This window comes from Ambystoma mexicanum, chromosome 8 (assembly GCF_040938575.1).
Source record: "Ambystoma mexicanum isolate Mex_15411 chromosome 8, UKY_AmexF1_1, whole genome shotgun sequence".
NCBI classification, from domain to species: domain Eukaryota; kingdom Metazoa; phylum Chordata; class Amphibia; order Caudata; family Ambystomatidae; genus Ambystoma; species Ambystoma mexicanum.
This window is the reverse complement of record NC_090929.1, coordinates 1703193754-1703218009: the sequence shown is the minus strand read 5'-3', so window position 1 is coordinate 1703218009 and position 24256 is coordinate 1703193754.

The following is a 24256-nucleotide window of genomic DNA, read 5'->3' as shown; positions in this document are numbered from 1 at the left end:
GGGTCTTGAGCTTCCGCTAGACCGCATTAGCAATAAACACCAGTCTATGCTACTCACATGGCATTGGGTCTTGAGCTTTCGCTAGACCGCTTAACCAATAAACAACAGTCTATGCTACTCACATGGCATTGGATCTTGAGCTTCTGCTAGACCGCATTATCAATAAACACCAGTCTATGCTGCTCACATGGCATTGGGTCTTGAGTTTCCGCAATACCACATTAGCAATAAACACCAGTCTATGCTACTCGCATGGCATTGGGTCTTGAGTTTCCACAAGACCGCATTAACCAATAAACACCAGTCTATGCTACTCACATGGCATTGGGCCTTGAGTTTCCGCAAGACCGCATTAACCAATAAACACCAGTCTATGCTACTCGCATGGCATTGGGTCTTGAGTTTCCACAAGACCGCATTAACCAATAAACACCAGTCTATGCTACTCACATGGCATTGGGATTTGAGTTTCTGCAAGACCACATTACCAATAAACACCAGTCTACGCTACTCACATAGCATTGGGTCTTGAGTTTCCGCAAGACCGCATTAGCAATGAACACCAGTCTATGCTGTTCACATGGCATTGGGTCTTGAGCTTCCGCTAGACCGCTTTACCAATAAACACCAGTCTATGCTACTCACATGGCATTGGGTCTTGAGCTTCCGCTAGACCGCATTAGCAATAAACACCTGTCTATGCTACTCACATGGCATTGGGTCTTGAGCTTCCGCTAGACCGCATTAGCAATAAACACCAGTCTATGCTACTCACATGGCATTGGGTCTTGAGCTTCCGCTAGACCGGTTTACCAATAAACAACAGTCTATGCTACTCACATGGCATTTGGATTTGAGTTTCTGCAAGACCACATTACCAATAAACACCAGTCTATAATACTCACATGGCTTTGGGTCCTGAGCTTCCGCTAGACCGCATTAGCAAGAAACACCAGTCTATGGCACTCACATGGCATTGGGTCTTGAGCTTCTGCTAGACTGCATTAGCAATAAACACCAGTCTATGCCACTCACATGGCATTGGGTCTTGAGTTTCCGCAAGACCGCATTACCAATAAACACCAGTCTATGCTACTCACATGGCATTGGATCTTTAGTTTCTGCAAGACCGCATTAGCAATAAACACCAGTCTATGCTACTCACATGGCATTGGGTCTTGAGTTTTTGCAAGACCGTATTATTAGCCATGAACACCAGTCTGTGCTACTCACATGGCATTGGGATTTGAGTTTCCGCAAAGCCGCATTACCAATAAACACCAGTCTATGCTACTCACTTGGCATTGGTCTTGAGTTTCCGAAAGACCGTATTACCAATAAACACCAGTCTATGCTACTCACATGGCATTGAGTCTTGAGTTTCCGCAAGACCACATTACCAATAAACACCAGTCTATGCTACTCACATGGCATTGGGATTTGAGTTTCCGAAAGACCGTATTACCAATAAACACCAGTCTATGCCACTCAGATGGCATTGGGTCTTGAGTTTCCGCAAGACCGCATTAGCAATAAACACCAGTCTATGCTACTCACATGGCATTGGGTCTTGAGTTTCCGTAAATACCAGTCTATGCTACTCACATGGCATTGGCGCATTACCAATAAACACTAGTCTATGCTACTCACACGGCATTGGGTCTTGAGCTTCCGCTAGACCGCATTAGCAATAAACACCAGTCTATGCCACTCACACGGCATTGGGTCTTGAGCTTCCGCTAGACCGCATTAGCAATAAACACCAGTCTATGCCACTCACATGGCATTGGGTCTTGAGTTTCCGCAAGACCGCATTAGCAATAAACACCAGTCTATGCCACTCACATGGCATTGGTCTTGAGTTTCCACGAGACCGCATTAGTAATAAACACCAGTCTATGCAACTCACATGGCATTGAGTCTTGAGTTTCCGCAAGACCGCATTAGCAATAAACACCAGTCTATGCACTCACGTGGCATTGGGTCTTGAGTTTGCGCAAGACCGCATTAGCAATAAACACCAGTCTATGCCACTGACATGGCATTGGGTCTTGAGCTTCCGCTAGACCGCATTAGCAATAAACACCAGTCTATGCTATTCACATGGCATTGGATCTTGAGCTTCCGCAAGACCGCATTACCAATAAACACCAGTCTATGCCACTCACATGGCATTGGGTCTTGAGTTTCCGTAAACACCAGTCTATGCTACTCACATGGCATTGGGTCTTGAGCTTCCGCTAGACAGCATTAGCAATAAACACCTGTCTATGCCACTCACATGGCATTGGGTCTTGAGCTTCCGCTAGACCGCATTAGCAATAAACACCAGTCTATGCTATTCACATGGCATTGGATCTTGAGCTTCCGCAAGACCGCATTACCAATAAACACCAGTCTATGCCACTCACATGGCTTTGGGTCTTGAGTTTCCGTAAACACCAGTCTATGCTACTCACATGGCATTGGGTCTTGAGCTTCCGCTAGACCGCTTTACCAATAAACGCCAGTCTATGCTACTCACATGGCATTGGGTCTTGAGCTTCCGCTAGACCGCATTAGCAATAAACACCTGTCTATGCTACTCACATGGCATTGGGTCTTGAGCTTCCGCTAGACCGCATTAGCAATAAACACCAGTCTATGCTACTCACATGGCATTGGGTCTTGAGCTTCCGCTAGACCGCTTTACCAATAAACAACAGTCTATGCTACTCACATGGCATTTGGATTTGAGTTTCTGGAAGACCATATTACCAATAAACACCAGTCTATAATACTCACATGGCTTTGGGTCCTGAGCTTCCGCTAGACCGCATTAGCAATAAACACCTGTCTAAGCCACTCACATGGCATTTGGTCTTGAGTTTCCGCAAGACCGCATTAGCAATAGACACCAGTCTATGCTACTCACATGGCATTGGGCCTTGAGTTTCCGCAAGACCGCATTACCAATAAACACCAGTCTATGCTACTCACATGGCATTGGATCTTTAGTTTCTGCAAGACCGCATTAGCAATAAACACCAGTCTATGCTACTCACATGGCATTGGGTCTTGAGTTTTTGCAAGACCGTATTATTAGCAATGAACACCAGTCTGTGCTACTCACATGGCATTGGGATTTGAGTTTCCGCAAAACCGCATTACCAATAAACACCAGTCTATGCTACTCACTTGGCATTGGTCTTGAGTTTCCGAAAGACCGTATTACCAATAAACACCAGTCTATGCTACTCACATGGCATTGAGTCTTGAGTTTCCGCAAGACCACATTACCAATAAACACCAGTCTATGCTACTCACATGGCATTGGGATTTGAGTTTCCGAAAGACCGTATTACCAATAAACACCAGTCTATGCCACTCAGATGGCATTGGGTCTTGAGTTTCCTCAAGACCGCATTAGCAATAAACACCAGTCTATGCTACTCACATGGCATTGGGTCTTGAGTTTCTGCAAGACCACATTAGCAATAAACACCAGTCTATGCCACTCACATGGCATTGGGTCTTGAGTTTCCTCAAGACAACATTACCAATAAACACTAGTCTATGCCACTCACATGGCATTGGGTCTTGAGTTTCCGTAAATACCAGTCTATGCTACTCACATGGCATTGGCGCATTACCAATAAACACTAGTCTATGCTACTCACACGGCATTGGGTCTTGAGCTTCCGCTAGACCGCATTAGCAATAAACACCAGTTTATGCCACTCACATGGCATTGGGTCTTGAGTTTCCGCAAGACCGCATTAGCAATAAACACCAGTCTATGCCACTCACATGGCATTGGGTCTTGAGTTTCCACGAGACCGCATTAGTAATAAACACCAGTCTATGCCACTTACGTGGCGTTGGGTCTTGAGTTTCCGCAAGACGACATTAGCAATAAACACCAGTCTATGCCACTCACGTGGCATTGGGTCTTGAGTTTCCGCAAGACCGCATTAGCAATAAACACCAGTCTATGCAACTCACATGGCATTGAGTCTTGAGTTTCCGCAAGACCGCATTAGCAATAAACACCAGTCTATGCTACTCACGTGGCATTTGGTCTTGAGTTTGCGCAAGACCGCATTAGCAATAAACACCAGTCCATGCCACTGACATGGCATTGGGTCTTGAGCTTCCGCTAGACCGCATTAGCAATAAAAACCAGTCTATGCTATTCACATGGCATTGGATCTTGAGCTTCCGCAAGACCGCATTACCAATAAACACCAGTCTATGCCACTCACATGGCATTGGGTCTTGAGTTTCCGTAAACACCAGTCTATGCTACTCACATGGCATTGGGTCTTGAGCTTCCGCTAGACCGCATTAGCAATAAACACCTGTCTATGCCACTCACATGGCATTGGGTCTTGAGCTTCCGCTAGACCGCATTAGCAATAAACACCAGTCTATGCTATTCACATGGCATTGGATCTTGAGCTTCCGCAAGACCGCATTACCAATAAACACCAGTCTATGCCACTCACATGGCTTTGGGTCTTGAGTTTCCGTAAACACCAGTCTAGCAATAAACACCTGTCTATGCCACTCACATGGCATTGGGTCTTGAGCTTCCGCTAGACCGCATTATCAATAAACACCAGTCTATGCTACTCACATGGCATTGGGTCTTGAGTTTCCGCAAGACCACATTAGCAATAAACACCAGTCTATGCTACTCACATGGCACTGGGTCTTGAGCTTCCGCTAGACCGCTTTACCAATAAACAACAGTCTATGCTATTCACATGTCATTGGGTCTTGATTTTCCGCAAAACCACATTAGCAATAAACACCAGTATATGCCACTCACATGGCATTGGGTCTTGAGTTTCCGCAAGACCACATTAGCAATAAACACCTGTCTAAGCCACTCACATGGCATTTGGTCTTGAGTTTCCGCAAGACCGCATTAGCAATAAACACCAGTCTATGCTACTCACATGGCATTGGGCCTTGAGTTTCCGCAAGACCGCATTACCAATAAACACCAGTCTATGCTACTCACATGGCATTGGGTCTTGAGTTTCCACAAGACCGCATTAACCAATAAACACCAGTCTATGCTACTCACATAGCATTGAGATTTCAGTTTCCGCAAGAGCGTATTAGCAATAAACACCAGTCTATAATACTCACATGGCATTGGGTCCTGAGCCTCCGCTAGACCGCATTAGCAATGAACACCAGTCTATGCCACTCACATGGCATTGGGTCTTGAGCTTCCGCTAGACTGCATTAATAATAAACACCAGTCTATGCCACTCACATGGCATTGGGTCTTGAGTTTCCGCAAGACCGCATTACCAATAAACACCAGTCTATGCTACTCACATGGCATTGGGTCTTGAGTTTCCACAAGACCGCATTAACCAATAAACACCAGTCTATGCTACTCACATGGCATTGGGATTTGAGTTTCTGCAAGACCACATTACCAATAAACACCAGTCTATGCTACTCACATAGCATTGGGATTTCAGTTTCCGCAAGAGCGTATTAGCAATAAACACCAGTCTATAATACTGACATGGCATTGGGTCCTGAGCTTCCACTAGACCGCATTAGCAAGAAACACCAGTCTATGGCACTCACATGGCATTGGGTCTGAGTTTCCGCAAGACCGCATTACCAATAAACACCAGTCTATGCTACTCACATGGCATTGGGTCTTTAGTTTCTGCAAGACCGCATTAGCAATAAACACCAGTCTATGCTACTCACATGGCATTGGGATTTGAGTTTCCGCAAAACCGCATTACCAATAAACACCAGTCTATGCTACTCACATGGCATTGGTCTTGAGTTTCCGAAAGACCGTATTACCAATAAACACCAGTTTATGCTACTCACATGGCATTGGGTCTTGAGTTTCCGCAAGACCTCATTACCAATAAACACCAGTCTATGCTATTCACATGGAATTGGGTCTTGGTTTCTCCAAGACCTCATTAGCAATAAACACCAGTCTAGCCACTCACATAGTATTGGGTCTTGTGTTTCCGCAAGACCCCATTAGCAATAAACACCAGTCTATGCCACTCACATGGCATTGGGTCTTGAGTTTCCGCAAGACCGCATTAGCAATAAACACCAGACCATGCCACTCACATGGCATTGGGTCTTGAATTTCCGCAAGAAATAAACACCAGTCTATGCCACTCACCTGGCATTGGGACTTGAATTTCCGCAAGACCGCATTAGCAATAAACACCAGTCTATGCCACTCACATGGCATTGGGTCTTGAGTTTCCGCAAGACCGCATTACCAATAAACACAAGTCTGTGGAACTCACATGGCATTGGGTCTTGAGTTTCCGCAAGACAACATTAGCAATGAACACCACTCTATGCTGCTCACATGGCATTGGGTCTTGAGCTTCCGCTAGACTGCTTTACCAATAAACACCAGTCTATGCTACTCACATGGCATTGGGTCTTGAGCTTCCGCTAGACCGCATTGGCAATAAACACCTGTCTATGCTACTCACCTGGCATTGGGTCTTGAGTTTCTGCACGAACGCATTAGCATTAAACACCAGTCTATGCCACTCACATAGTATTGGGTCTTGAGTTTCCGCAAGACCGCATTAGCAATAAACACCAGTCTATGTCACTCACATGGCATTGGGTCTTGAGTTTCCGCAAGACCGCATTAGCAATAAACACCAGACCATGCCACTCGCATGGCATTGGGTCTTGAATTCCCGCAAGAAATAAACACCAGTCTATGCCACTCAGCTGGCATTGGGACTTGAATTTCAGCAAGACCGCATTAGCAATAAACACCAGTCTATGCCACTCACATGGCATTGGGTCTTGAGTTTCCGCAAGACCGCATTACCAATAAACACAAGTCTGTGGAATTCACATGGCATTGGGTCTTGAGTTTCCGCAAGACCGCATTAGCAATGAACACCAGTCTATGCTGCTCACATGGCATTGGGTCTTGAGCTTCCGCTAGACCGCTTTACCAATAAACACCAGTCTATGCTACTCACATGGCATTGGGTCTTGAGCTTCCGCTAGACCGCATTAGCAATAAACACCTGTCTATGCTACTCACATGGCATTGGGTCTTGAGCTTCCGCTAGACCGCATTAGCAATAAACACCAGTCTATGCTACTCACATGGCATTGGGTCTTGAGCTTCCGCTAGACCGCTTAACCAATAAACAACAGTCTATGCTACTCACATGGCATTGGATCTTGAGCTTCTGCTAGACCGCATTATCAATAAACACCAGTCTATGCTGCTCACATGGCATTGGGTCTTGAGTTTCCGCAATACCACATTAGCAATAAACACCAGTCTAAGCCACTCACATGGCATTTGGTCTTGGGTTTCCGCAAGACCGCATTAGCAATAAACACCAGTCTATGCTACTCACATGGCATTGGGCCTTGAGTTTCCGCAAGACCGCATTACCAATAAACACCAGTCTATGCTACTCGCATGGCATTGGGTCTTGAGTTTCCACAAGACCGCATTAACCAATAAACACCAGTCTATGCTACTCACATGGCATTGGGATTTGAGTTTCTGCAAGACCACATTACCAATAAACACCAGTCTACGCTACTCACATAGCATTGGGTCTTGAGTTTCCGCAAGACCGCATTAGCAATGAACACCAGTCTATGCTGTTCACATGGCATTGGGTCTTGAGCTTCCGCTAGACCGCTTTACCAATAAACACCAGTCTATGCTACTCACATGGCATTGGGTCTTGATCTTCCGCTAGACCGCATTAGCAATAAACACCTGTCTATGCTACTCACATGGCATTGGGTCTTGAGCTTCCGCTAGACCGCATTAGCAATAAACACCAGTCTATGCTACTCACATGGCATTGGGTCTTGAGCTTCCGCTAGACCGCTTTACCAATAAACAACAGTCTATGCTACTCACATGGCATTTGGATTTGAGTTTCTGCAAGACCACATTACCAATAAACACCAGTCTATAATACTCACATGGCTTTGGGTCCTGAGCTTCCGCTAGACTGCATTAGCAAGAAACACCAGTCTATGGAACTCACATGGCATTGGGTCTTGAGCTTCTGCTAGACTGCATTAGCAATAAACACCAGTCTATGCCACTCACATGGCATTGGGTCTTGAGTTTCCGCAAGACCGCATTACCAATAAACACCAGTCTATGCTACTCACATGGCATTGGATCTTTAGTTTCTGCAAGACCGCATTAGCAATAAACACCAGTCTATGCTACTCACATGGCATTGGGTCTTGAGTTTTTGCAAGACCGTATTATTAGCCATGAACACCAGTCTGTGCTACTCACATGGCATTGGGATTTGAGTTTCCGCAAAGCCGCATTACCAATAAACACCAGTCTATGCTACTCACTTGGCATTGGTCTTGAGTTTCCGAAAGACCGTATTACCAATAAACACCAGTCTATGCTACTCACATGGCATTGAGTCTTGAGTTTCCGCAAGACCACATTACCAATAAACACCAGTCTATGCTACTCACATGGCATTGGGATTTGAGTTTACGAAAGACCGTATTACCAATAAACACCAGTCTATGCCACTCAGATGGCATTGGGTCTTGAGTTTCCGCAAGACCGCATTAGCAATAAACACCAGTCTATGCTACTCACATGGCATTGGGTCTTGAGTTTCCGTAAATACCAGTCTATGCTACTCACATGGCATTGGCGCATTACCAATAAACACTAGTCTATGCTATTCACACGGCATTGGGTCTTGAGCTTCCGCTAGACCGCATTAGCAATAAACACCAGTCTATGCCACTCACATGGCATTGGGTCTTGAGTTTCCGCAAGACCGCATTAGCAATAAACACCAGTCTATGCCACTCACATGGCACTGGGTCTTGAGTTTCCACGAGACCGCATTAGTAATAAACACCAGTCTATGCCACTTACGTGGCGTTGGGTCTTGAGTTTCCGCAAGACGACATTAGCAATAAACACCAGTCTATGCCACTCACGTGGCATTGGGTCTTGAGTTTCCGCAAGACCGCATTAGCAATAAACACCAGTCTATGCAACTCACATGGCATTGAGTCTTGAGTTTCCGCAAGACCGCATTAGCAATAAACACCAGTCTATGCACTCACGTGGCATTGGGTCTTGAGTTTGCGCAAGACCGCATTAGCAATAAACACCAGTCTATGCCACTGACATGGCATTGGGTCTTGAGCTTCCGCTAGACCGCATTAGCAATAAACACCAGTCTATGCTATTCACATGGCATTGGATCTTGAGCTTCCGCAAGACCGCATTACCAATAAACACCAGTCTATGCCACTCACATGGCATTGGGTCTTGAGTTTCCGTAAACACCAGTCTATGCTACTCACATGGCATTGGGTCTTGAGCTTCCGCTAGACAGCATTAGCAATAAACACCTGTCTATGCCACTCACATGGCATTGGGTCTTGAGCTTCCGCTAGACCGCATTAGCAATAAACACCAGTCTATGCTATTCACATGGCATTGGATCTTGAGCTTCCGCAAGACCGCATTACCAATAAACACCAGTCTATGCCACTCACATGGCTTTGGGTCTTGAGTTTCCGTAAACACCAGTCTATGCTACTCACATGGCATTGGGTCTTGAGCTTCCGCTAGACCGCTTTACCAATAAACACCAGTCTATGCTACTCACATGGCATTGGGTCTTGAGCTTCCGCTAGACCGCATTAGCAATAAACACCTGTCTATGCTACTCACATGGCATTGGGTCTTGAGCTTCCGCTAGACCGCATTAGCAATAAACACCAGTCTATGCTACTCACATGGCATTGGGTCTTGAGCTTCCGCTAGACCGCTTTACCAATAAACAACAGTCTATGCTACTCACATGGCATTTGGATTTGAGTTTCTGGAAGACCACATTACCAATAAACACCAGTCTATAATACTCACATGGCTTTGGGTCCTGAGCTTCCGCTAGACCGCATTAGCAATAAACACCTGTCTAAGCCACTCACATGGCATTTGGTCTTGAGTTTCCGCAAGACCGCATTAGCAATAAACACCAGTCTATGCTACTCACATGGCATTGGGCCTTGAGTTTCCGCAAGACCGCATTACCAATAAACACCAGTCTATGCTACTCACATGGCATTGGATCTTTAGTTTCTGCAAGACCGCATTAGCAATAAACACCAGTCTATGCTACTCACATGGCATTGGGTCTTGAGTTTTTGCAAGACCGTATTATTAGCAATGAACACCAGTCTGTGCTACTCACATGGCATTGGGATTTGAGTTTCCGCAAAACCGCATTACCAATAAACACCAGTCTATGCTACTCACTTGGCATTGGTCTTGAGTTTCCGAAAGACCGTATTACCAATAAACACCAGTCTATGCTACTCACATGGCATTGAGTCTTGAGTTTCCGCAAGACCACATTACCAATAAACACCAGTCTATGCTACTCACATGGCATTGGGATTTGAGTTTCCGAAAGACTGTATTACCAATAAACACCAGTCTATGCCACTCAGATGGCATTGGGTCTTGAGTTTCCGCAAGACCGCATTAGCAATAAACACCAGTCTATGCTACTCACATGGCATTGGGTCTTGAGTTTCTGCAAGACCACATTAGCAATAAACACCAGTCTATGCCACTCACATGGCATTGGGTCTTGAGTTTCCTCAAGACAACATTACCAATAAACACTAGTCTATGCCACTCACATGGCATTGGGTCTTGAGTTTCCGTAAATACCAGTCTATGCTACTGACATGGCATTGGCGCATTACCAATAAACACTAGTCTATGCTACTCACACGGCATTGGGTCTTGAGCTTCCGCTAGACCGCATTAGCAATAAACACCAGTCTATGCCACTCACATGGCATTGGGTCTTGAGTTTCCGCAAGACCGCATTAGCAATAAACACCAGTCTATGCCACTCACATGGCATTGGGTCTTGAGTTTCCACGAGACCGCATTAGTAATAAACACCAGTCTATGCCACTTACGTGGCGTTGGGTCTTGAGTTTCCGCAAGACGACATTAGCAATAAACACCAGTCTATGCCACTCACGTGGCATTGGGTCTTGAGTTTCCGCAAGACCGCATTAGCAATAAACACCAGTCTATGCAACTCACATGGCATTGAGTCTTGAGTTTCCGCAAGACCGCATTAGCAATAAACACCAGTCTATGCTACTCACGTGGCATTGGGTCTTGAGTTTGCGCAAGACCGCATTAGCAATAAACACCAGTCCATGCCACTGACATGGCATTGGGTCTTGAGCTTCCGCTAGACCGCATTAGCAATAAAAAACAGTCTATGCTATTCACATGGCATTGGATCTTGAGCTTCCGCAAGACCGCATTACCAATAAACACCAGTCTATGCCACTCACATGGCATTGGGTCTTGAGTTTCCGTAAACACCAGTCTATGCTACTCACATGGCATTGGGTCTTGAGCTTCCGCTAGACCGCATTAGCAATAAACACCTGTCTATGCCACTCACATGGCATTGGGTCTTGAGCTTCCGCTAGACCGCATTAGCAATAAACACCAGTCTATGCTATTCACATGGCATTGGATCTTGAGCTTCTGCAAGACCGCATTACCAATAAACACCAGTCTATGCCACTCACATGGCTTTGGGTCTTGAGTTTCCGTAAACACCAGTCTATGCTACTCCCATGGCATTGGGTCTTGAGCTTCCGCTAGACCGCATTAGCAATAAACACCTGTCTATGCCACTCACATGGCATTGGGTCTTGAGCTTCCGCTAGACCGCATTATCAATAAACACCAGTCTATGCTACTCACATGGCATTGGGTCTTGAGTTTCCGCAAGACCACATTAGCAATAAACACCAGTCTATGCTACTCACATGGCACTGGGTCTTGAGCTTCCGCTAGACCGCTTTACCAATAAACAACAGTCTATGCTATTCACATGTCATTGGGTCTTGATTTTCCGCAAAACCACATTAGCAATAAACACCAGTATATGCCACTCACTTGGCATTGGGTCTTGAGTTTCCGCAAGACCACATTAGCAATAAACACCTGTCTAAGCCACTCACATGGCATTTGGTCTTGAGTTTCCGCAAGACCGCATTAGCAATAAACACCAGTCTATGCTACTCACATGGCATTGGGCCTTGAGTTTCCGCAAGACCGCATTACCAATAAACACCAGTCTATGCTACTCACATGGCATTGGGTCTTGAGTTTCCACAAGACCGCATTAACCAATAAACACCAGTCTATGCTACTCACATGGCATTGGGATTTGAGTTTCAGCAAGACTGCATTACCAATAAACACCAGTCTATGCTACTCACATAGCATTGAGATTTCAGTTTCCGCAAGAGCGTATTAGCAATAAACACCAGTCTATAATACTCACATGGCATTGGGTCCTGAGCCTCCGCTAGACCGCATTAGCAATGAACACCAGTCTATGCCACTCACATGGCATTGGGTCTTGAGCTTCCGCTAGACTGCATTAATAATAAACACCAGTCTATGCCACTCACATGGCATTGGGTCTTGAGTTTCCGCAAGACCGCATTACCAATAAACACCAGTCTATGCTACTCACATGGCATTGGGATTTGAGTTTCTGCAAGACCACATTACCAATAAACACCAGTCTATGCTACTCACATAGCATTGGGATTTCAGTTTCCGCAAGAGCGTATTAGCAATAAACACCAGTCTATAATACTGACATGGCATTGGATCCTGAGCTTCCGCTAGACCGCATTAGCAAGAAACACCAGTCTATGGCACTCACATGGCATTGGGTCTGAGTTTCCGCAAGACCGCATTACCAATAAACACCAGTCTATGCTACTCACATGGCATTGGGTCTTTAGTTTCTGCAAGACCGCATTACCAATAAACACCAGTCTATGCTACTCACATGGCATTGGGTCTTTAGTTTCTGCAAGACCGCATTAGCAATAAACACCAGTCTATGCTACTCACATGGCATTGGGATTTGAGTTTCCGCAAAACCGCATTACCAATAAACACCAGTCTATGCTACTCACATGGCATTGGTCTTGAGTTTCCGAAAGACCGTATTACCAATAAACACCAGTCTATGCTACTCACATGGCATTGGGTCTTGAGTTTCCGCAAGACCTCATTACCAATAAACACCAGTCTATGCTATTCACATGGAATTGGGTCTTGGTTTCTGCAAGACCTCATTAGCAATAAACACCAGTCTAGCCACTCACATAGTATTGGGTCTTGTGTTTCCGCAAGACCCCATTAGCAATAAACACCAGTCTATGCCACTCACATGGCATTGGGTCTTGAGTTTCCGCAAGACCGCATTAGCAATAAACACCAGACCATGCCACTCACATGGCATTGGGTCTTGAATTTCCGCAAGAAATAAACACCAGTCTATGCCACTCACCTGGCATTGGGACTTGAGCTTCCGCTAGACCGCATTAGCAATAAACACCTGTCTATGCTACTCACATGGCATTGGGTCTTGAGCTTCAACTAGACCGCATTAGCAATAAACACCAGTCTATGCTACTCACATGGCATTGGGTCTTGAGCTTCCGCTAGACCGCTTTACCAATAAACAACAGTCTATGCTACTCACATGGCATTTGGATTTGAGTTTCTGGAAGACCACATTACCAATAAACACCAGTCTATAATACTCACATGGCTTTGGGTCCTGAGCTTCCGCTAGACCGCATTAGCAATAAACACCTGTCTAAGCCACTCACATGGCATTTGGTCTTGAGTTTCCGCAAGACCGCATTAGCAATAAACACCAGTCTATGCTACTCACATGGCATTGGGCCTTGAGTTTCCGCAAGACCGCATTACCAATAAACACCAGTCTATGCTACTCACATGGCATTGGATCTTTAGTTTCTGCAAGACCGCATTAGCAATAAACACCAGTCTATGCTACTCACATGGCATTGGGTCTTGAGTTTTTGCAAGACCGTATTATTAGCAATGAACACCAGTCTGTGCTACTCACATGGCATTGGGATTTGAGTTTCCGCAAAACCGCATTACCAATAAACACCAGTCTATGCTACTCACTTGGCATTGGTCTTGAGTTTCCGAAAGACCGTATTACCAATAAACACCAGTCTATGCTACTCACATGGCATTGAGTCTTGAGTTTCCGCAAGACCACATTACCAATAAACACCAGTCTATGCTACTCACATGGCATTGGGATTTGAGTTTCCGAAAGACCGTATTACCAATAAACACCAGTCTATGCCACTCAGATGGCATTGGGTCTTGAGTTTCCGCAAGACCGCATTAGCAATAAACACCAGTCTATGCTACTCACATGGCATTGGGTCTTGAGTTTCTGCAAGACCACATTAGCAATAAACACCAGTCTATGCCACTCACATGGCATTGGGTCTTGAGTTTCCTCAAGACAACATTACCAATAAACACTAGTCTATGCCACTCACATGGCATTGGGTCTTGAGTTTCCGTAAATACCAGTCTATGCTACTGACATGGCATTGGCGCATTACCAATAAACACTAGTCTATGCTACTCACACGGCATTGGGTCTTGAGCTTCCGCTAGACCGCATTAGCAATAAACACCAGTCTATGCCACTCACATGGCATTGGGTCTTGAGTTTCCGCAAGACCGCATTAGCAATAAACACCAGTCTATGCTACTCACATGGCATTGGATCTTTAGTTTCTGCAAGACCGCATTAGCAATAAACACCAGTCTATGCTACTCACATGGCATTGGGTCTTGAGTTTTTGCAAGACCGTATTATTAGCAATGAACACCAGTCTGTGCTACTCACATGGCATTGGGATTTGAGTTTCCGCAAAACCGCATTACCAATAAACACCAGTCTATGCTACTCACTTGGCATTGGTCTTGAGTTTCCGAAAGACCGTATTACCAATAAACACCAGTCTATGCTACTCACATGGCATTGAGTCTTGAGTTTCCGCAAGACCACATTACCAATAAACACCAGTCTATGCTACTCACATGGCATTGGGATTTGAGTTTCCGAAAGACCGTATTACCAATAAACACCAGTCTATGCCACTCAGATGGCATTGGGTCTTGAGTTTCCTCAAGACCGCATTAGCAATAAACACCAGTCTATGCTACTCACATGGCATTGGGTCTTGAGTTTCTGCAAGACCACATTAGCAATAAACACCAGTCTATGCCACTCACATGGCATTGGGTCTTGAGTTTCCTCAAGACAACATTACCAATAAACACTAGTCTATGCCACTCACATGGCATTGGGTCTTGAGTTTCCGTAAATACCAGTCTATGCTACTCACATGGCATTGGCGCATTACCAATAAACACTAGTCTATGCTACTCACACGGCATTGGGTCTTGAGCTTCCGCTAGACCGCATTAGCAATAAACACCAGTTTATGCCACTCACATGGCATTGGGTCTTGAGTTTCCGCAAGACCGCATTAGCAATAAACACCAGTCTATGCCACTCACATGGCATTGGGTCTTGAGTTTCCACGAGACCGCATTAGTAATAAACACCAGTCTATGCCACTTACGTGGCGTTGGGTCTTGAGTTTCCGCAAGACGACATTAGCAATAAACACCAGTCTATGCCACTCACGTGGCATTGGGTCTTGAGTTTCCGCAAGACCGCATTAGCAATAAACACCAGTCTATGCAACTCACATGGCATTGAGTCTTGAGTTTCCGCAAGACCGCATTAGCAATAAACACCAGTCTATGCTACTCACGTGGCATTTGGTCTTGAGTTTGCGCAAGACCGCATTAGCAATAAACACCAGTCCATGCCACTGACATGGCATTGGGTCTTGAGCTTCCGCTAGACCGCATTAGCAATAAAAACCAGTCTATGCTATTCACATGGCATTGGATCTTGAGCTTCCGCAAGACCGCATTACCAATAAACACCAGTCTATGCCACTCACATGGCATTGGGTCTTGAGTTTCCGTAAACACCAGTCTATGCTACTCACATGGCATTGGGTCTTGAGCTTCCGCTAGACCGCATTAGCAATAAACACCTGTCTATGCCACTCACATGGCATTGGGTCTTGAGCTTCCGCTAGACCGCATTAGCAATAAACACCAGTCTATGCTATTCACATGGCATTGGATCTTGAGCTTCCGCAAGACCGCATTACCAATAAACACCAGTCTATGCCACTCACATGGCTTTGGGTCTTGAGTTTCCGTAAACACCAGTCTAGCAATAAACACCTGTCTATGCCACTCACATGGCATTGGGTCTTGAGCTTCCGCTAGACCGCATTATCAATAAACACCAGTCTATGCTACTCACATGGCATTGGGTCTTGAGTTTCCGCAAGACCACATTAGCAATAAACACCAGTCTATGCTACTCACATGGCACTGGGTCTTGAGCTTCCGCTAGACCGCTTTACCAATAAACAACAGTCTATGCTATTCACATGTCATTGGGTCTTGATTTTCCGCAAAACCACATTAGCAATAAACACCAGTATATGCCACTCACATGGCATTGGGTCTTGAGTTTCCGCAAGACCACATTAGCAATAAACACCTGTCTAAGCCACTCACATGGCATTTGGTCTTGAGTTTCCGCAAGACCGCATTAGCAATAAACACCAGTCTATGCTACTCACATGGCATTGGGCCTTGAGTTTCCGCAAGACCGCATTACCAATAAACACCAGTCTATGCTACTCACATGGCATTGGGTCTTGAGTTTCCACAAGACCGCATTAACCAATAAACACCAGTCTATGCTACTCACATAGCATTGAGATTTCAGTTTCCGCAAGAGCGTATTAGCAATAAACACCAGTCTATAATACTCACATGGCATTGGGTCCTGAGCCTCCGCTAGACCGCATTAGCAATGAACACCAGTCTATGCCACTCACATGGCATTGGGTCTTGAGCTTCCGCTAGACTGCATTAATAATAAACACCAGTCTATGCCACTCACATGGCATTGGGTCTTGAGTTTCCGCAAGACCGCATTACCAATAAACACCAGTCTATGCTACTCACATGGCATTGGGTCTTGAGTTTCCACAAGACCGCATTAACCAATAAACACCAGTCTATGCTACTCACATGGCATTGGGATTTGAGTTTCTGCAAGACCACATTACCAATAAACACCAGTCTATGCTACTCACATAGCATTGGGATTTCAGTTTCCGCAAGAGCGTATTAGCAATAAACACCAGTCTATAATACTGACATGGCATTGGGTCCTGAGCTTCCACTAGACCGCATTAGCAAGAAACACCAGTCTATGGCACTCACATGGCATTGGGTCTGAGTTTCCGCAAGACCGCATTACCAATAAACACCAGTCTATGCTACTCACATGGCATTGGGTCTTTAGTTTCTGCAAGACCGCATTAGCAATAAACACCAGTCTATGCTACTCACATGGCATTGGGATTTGAGTTTCCGCAAAACCGCATTACCAATAAACACCAGTCTATGCTACTCACATGGCATTGGTCTTGAGTTTCCGAAAGACCGTATTACCAATAAACACCAGTTTATGCTACTCACATGGCATTGGGTCTTGAGTTTCCGCAAGACCTCATTACCAATAAACACCAGTCTATGCTATTCACATGGAATTGGGTCTTGGTTTCTCCAAGACCTCATTAGCAATAAACACCAGTCTAGCCACTCACATAGTATTGGGTCTTGTGTTTCCGCAAGACCCCATTAGCAATAAACACCAGTCTATGCCACTCACATGGCATTGGGTCTTGAGTTTCCGCAAGACCGCATTAGCAATAAACACCAGACCATGCCACTCACATGGCATTGGGTCTTGAATTTCCGCAAGAAATAAACACCAGTCTATGCCACTCACCTGGCATTGGGACTTGAATTTCCGCAAGACCGCATTAGCAATAAACACCAGTCTATGCCACTCACATGGCATTGGGTCTTGAGTTTCCGCAAGACCGCATTACCAATAAACACAAGTCTGTGGAACTCACATGGCATTGGGTCTTGAGTTTCCGCAAGACAACATTAGCAATGAACACCACTCTATGCTGCTCACATGGCATTGGGTCTTGAGCTTCCGCTAGACTGCTTTACCAATAAACACCAGTCTATGCTACTCACATGGCATTGGGTCTTGAGCTTCCGCTAGACCGCATTGGCAATAAACACCTGTCTATGCTACTCACCTGGCATTGGGTCTTGAGTTTCTGCACGAACGCATTAGCATTAAACACCAGTCTATGCCACTCACATAGTATTGGGTCTTGAGTTTCCGCAAGACCGCATTAGCAATAAACACCAGTCTATGTCACTCACATGGCATTGGGTCTTGAGTTTCCGCAAGACCGCATTAGCAATAAACACCAGACCATGCCACTCGCATGGCATTGGGTCTTGAATTCCCGCAAGAAATAAACACCAGTCTATGCCACTCAGCTGGCATTGGGACTTGAATTTCAGCAAGACCGCATTAGCAATAAACACCAGTCTATGCCACTCACATGGCATTGGGTCTTGAGTTTCCGCAAGACCGCATTACCAATAAACACAAGTCTGTGGAATTCACATGGCATTGGGTCTTGAGTTTCCGCAAGACCGCATTAGCAATGAACACCAGTCTATGCTGCTCACATGGCATTGGGTCTTGAGCTTCCGCTAGACCGCTTTACCAATAAACACCAGTCTATGCTACTCACATGGCATTGGGTCTTGAGCTTCCGCTAGACCGCATTAGCAATAAACACCTGTCTATGCTACTCACATGGCATTGGGTCTTGAGCTTCCGCTAGACCGCATTAGCAATAAACACCAGTCTATGCTACTCACATGGCATTGGGTCTTGAGCTTCCGCTAGACCGCTTAACCAATAAACAACAGTCTATGCTACTCACATGGCATTGGATCTTGAGCTTCTGCTAGACCGCATTATCAATAAACACCAGTCTATGCTGCTCACATGGCATTGGGTCTTGAGTTTCCGCAATACCACATTAGCAATAAACACCAGTCTAAGCCACTCACATGGCATTTGGTCTTGGGTTTCCGCAAGACCGCATTAGCAATAAACACCAGTCTATGCTACTCACATGGCATTGGGCCTTGAGTTTCCGCAAGACCGCATTACCAATAAACACCAGTCTATGCTACTCGCATGGCATTGGGTCTTGAGTTTCCACAAGACCGCATTAACCAATAAACACCAGTCTATGCTACTCACATGGCATTGGGATTTGAGTTTCTGCAAGACCACATTACCAATAAACACCAGTCTACGCTACTCACATAGCATTGGGTCTTGAGTTTCCGCAAGACCGCATTAGCAATGAACACCAGTCTATGCTGTTCACATGGCATTGGGTCTTGAGCTTCCGCTAGACCGCTTTACCAATAAACACCAGTCTATGCTACTCACATGGCATTGGGTCTTGATCTTCCGCTAGACCGCATTAGCAATAAACACCTGTCTATGCTACTCACATGGCATTGGGTCTTGAGCTTCCGCTAGACCGCATTAGCAATAAACACCAGTCTATGCTACTCACATGGCATTGGGTCTTGAGCTTCCGCTAGACCGCTTTACCAATAAACAACAGTCTATGCTACTCACATGGCATTTGGATTTGAGTTTCTGCAAGACCACATTACCAATAAACACCAGTCTATAATACTCACATGGCTTTGGGTCCTGAGCTTCCGCTAGACTGCATTAGCAAGAAACACCAGTCTATGGAACTCACATGGCATTGGGTCTTGAGCTTCTGCTAGACTGCATTAGCAATAAACACCAGTCTATGCCACTCACATGGCATTGGGTCTTGAGTTTCCGCAAGACCGCATTACCAATAAACACCAGTCTATGCTACTCACATGGCATTGGATCTTTAGTTTCTGCAAGACCGCATTAGCAATAAACACCAGTCTATGCTACTCACATGGCATTGGGTCTTGAGTTTTTGCAAGACCGTATTATTAGCCATGAACACCAGTCTGTGCTACTCACATGGCATTGGGATTTGAGTTTCCGCAAAGCCGCATTACCAATAAACACCAGTCTATGCTACTCACTTGGCATTGGTCTTGAGTTTCCGAAAGACCGTATTACCAATAAACACCAGTCTATGCTACTCACATGGCATTGAGTCTTGAGTTTCCGCAAGACCACATTACCAATAAACACCAGTCTATGCTACTCACATGGCATTGGGATTTGAGTTTACGAAAGACCGTATTACCAATAAACACCAGTCTATGCCACTCAGATGGCATTGGGTCTTGAGTTTCCGCAAGACCGCATTAGCAATAAACACCAGTCTATGCTACTCACATGGCATTGGGTCTTGAGTTTCCGTAAATACCAGTCTATGCTACTCACATGGCATTGGCGCATTACCAATAAACACTAGTCTATGCTATTCACACGGCATTGGGTCTTGAGCTTCCGCTAGACCGCATTAGCAATAAACACCAGTCTATGCCACTCACATGGCATTGGGTCTTGAGTTTCCGCAAGACCGCATTAGCAATAAACACCAGTCTATGCCACTCACATGGCACTGGGTCTTGAGTTTCCACGAGACCGCATTAGTAATAAACACCAGTCTATGCCACTTACGTGGCGTTGGGTCTTGAGTTTCCGCAAGACGACATTAGCAATAAACACCAGTCTATGCCACTCACGTGGCATTGGGTCTTGAGTTTCCGCAAGACCGCATTAGCAATAAACACCAGTCTATGCAACTCACATGGCATTGAGTCTTGAGTTTCCGCAAGACCGCATTAGCAATAAACACCAGTCTATGCACTCACGTGGCATTGGGTCTTGAGTTTGCGCAAGACCGCATTAGCAATAAACACCAGTCTATGCCACTGACATGGCATTGGGTCTTGAGCTTCCGCTAGACCGCATTAGCAATAAACACCAGTCTATGCTATTCACATGGCATTGGATCTTGAGCTTCCGCAAGACCGCATTACCAATAAACACCAGTCTATGCCACTCACATGGCATTGGGTCTTGAGTTTCCGTAAACACCAGTCTATGCTACTCACATGGCATTGGGTCTTGAGCTTCCGCTAGACAGCATTAGCAATAAACACCTGTCTATGCCACTCACATGGCATTGGGTCTTGAGCTTCCGCTAGACCGCATTAGCAATAAACACCAGTCTATGCTATTCACATGGCATTGGATCTTGAGCTTCCGCAAGACCGCATTACCAATAAACACCAGTCTATGCCACTCACATGGCTTTGGGTCTTGAGTTTCCGTAAACACCAGTCTATGCTACTCACATGGCATTGGGTCTTGAGCTTCCGCTAGACCGCTTTACCAATAAACACCAGTCTATGCTACTCACATGGCATTGGGTCTTGAGCTTCCGCTAGACCGCATTAGCAATAAACACCTGTCTATGCTACTCACATGGCATTGGGTCTTGAGCTTCCGCTAGACCGCATTAGCAATAAACACCAGTCTATGCTACTCACATGGCATTGGGTCTTGAGCTTCCGCTAGACCGCTTTACCAATAAACAACAGTCTATGCTACTCACATGGCATTTGGATTTGAGTTTCTGGAAGACCACATTACCAATAAACACCAGTCTATAATACTCACATGGCTTTGGGTCCTGAGCTTCCGCTAGACCGCATTAGCAATAAACACCTGTCTAAGCCACTCACATGGCATTTGGTCTTGAGTTTCCGCAAGACCGCATTAGCAATAAACACCAGTCTATGCTACTCACATGGCATTGGGCCTTGAGTTTCCGCAAGACCGCATTACCAATAAACACCAGTCTATGCTACTCACATGGCATTGGATCTTTAGTTTCTGCAAGACCGCATTAGCAATAAACACCAGTCTATGCTACTCACATGGCATTGGGTCTTGAGTTTTTGCAAGACCGTATTATTAGCAATGAACACCAGTCTGTGCTACTCACATGGCATTGGGATTTGAGTTTCCGCAAAACCGCATTACCAATAAACACCAGTCTATGCTACTCACTTGGCATTGGTCTTGAGTTTCCGAAAGACCGTATTACCAATAAACACCAGTCTATGCTACTCACATGGCATTGAGTCTTGAGTTTCCGCAAGACCACATTACCAATAAACACCAGTCTATGCTACTCACATGGCATTGGGATTTGAGTTTCCGAAAGACTGTATTACCAATAAACACCAGTCTATGCCACTCAGATGGCATTGGGTCTTGAGTTTCCGCAAGACCGCATTAGCAATAAACACCAGTCTATGCTACTCACATGGCATTGGGTCTTGAGTTTCTGCAAGACCACATTAGCAATAAACACCAGTCTATGCCACTCACATGGCATTGGGTCTTGAGTTTCCTCAAGACAACATTACCAATAAACACTAGTCTATGCCACTCACATGGCATTGGGTCTTGAGTTTCCGTAAATACCAGTCTATGCTACTGACATGGCATTGGCGCATTACCAATAAACACTAGTCTATGCTACTCACACGGCATTGGGTCTTGAGCTTCCGCTAGACCGCATTAGCAATAAACACCAGTCTATGCCACTCACATGGCATTGAGTCTTGAGTTTCCGCAAGACCGCATTAGCAATAAACACCAGTCTATGCTACTCACGTGGCATTGGGTCTTGAGTTTGCGCAAGACCGCATTAGCAATAAACACCAGTCTATGCAACTCACATGGCATTGAGTCTTGAGTTTCCGCAAGACCGCATTAGCAATAAACACCAGTCTATGCTACTCACGTGGCATTGGGTCTTGAGTTTGCGCAAGACCGCATTAGCAATAAACACCAGTCCATGCCACTGACATGGCATTGGGTCTTGAGCTTCCGCTAGACCGCATTAGCAATAAAAAACAGTCTATGCTATTCACATGGCATTGGATCTTGAGCTTCCGCAAGACCGCATTACCAATAAACACCAGTCTATGCCACTCACATGGCATTGGGTCTTGAGTTTCCGTAAACACCAGTCTATGCTACTCACATGGCATTGGGTCTTGAGCTTCCGCTAGACCGCATTAGCAATAAACACCTGTCTATGCCACTCACATGGCATTGGGTCTTGAGCTTCCGCTAGACCGCATTAGCAATAAACACCAGTCTATGCTATTCACATGGCATTGGATCTTGAGCTTCTGCAAGACCGCATTACCAATAAACACCAGTCTATGCCACTCACATGGCTTTGGGTCTTGAGTTTCCGTAAACACCAGTCTATGCTACTCCCATGGCATTGGGTCTTGAGCTTCCGCTAGACCGCATTAGCAATAAACACCTGTCTATGCCACTCACATGGCATTGGGTCTTGAGCTTCCGCTAGACCGCATTATCAATAAACACCAGTCTATGCTACTCACATGGCATTGGGTCTTGAGTTTCCGCAAGACCACATTAGCAATAAACACCAGTCTATGCTACTCACATGGCACTGGGTCTTGAGCTTCCGCTAGACCGCTTTACCAATAAACAACAGTCTATGCTATTCACATGTCATTGGGTCTTGATTTTCCGCAAAACCACATTAGCAATAAACACCAGTATATGCCACTCACTTGGCATTGGGTCTTGAGTTTCCGCAAGACCACATTAGCAATTAACACCTGTCTAAGCCACTCACATGGCATTTGGTCTTGAGTTTCCGCAAGACCGCATTAGCAATAAACACCAGTCTATGCTACTCACATGGCATTGGGCCTTGAGTTTCCGCAAGACCGCATTACCAATAAACACCAGTCTATGCTACTCACATGGCATTGGGTCTTGAGTTTCCACAAGACCGCATTAACCAATAAACACCAGTCTATGCTACTCACATGGCATTGGGATTTGAGTTTCAGCAAGACTGCATTACCAATAAACACCAGTCTATGCTACTCACATAGCATTGAGATTTCAGTTTCCGCAAGAGCGTATTAGCAATAAACACCAGTCTATAATACTCACATGGCATTGGGTCCTGAGCCTCCGCTAGACCGCATTAGCAATGAACACCAGTCTATGCCACTCACATGGCATTGGGTCTTGAGCTTCCGCTAGACTGCATTAATAATAAACACCAGTCTATGCCACTCACATGGCATTGGGTCTTGAGTTTCCGCAAGACCGCATTACCAATAAACACCAGTCTATGCTACTCACATGGCATTGGGATTTGAGTTTCTGCAAGACCACATTACCAATAAACACCAGTCTATGCTACTCACATAGCATTGGGATTTCAGTTTCCGCAAGAGCGTATT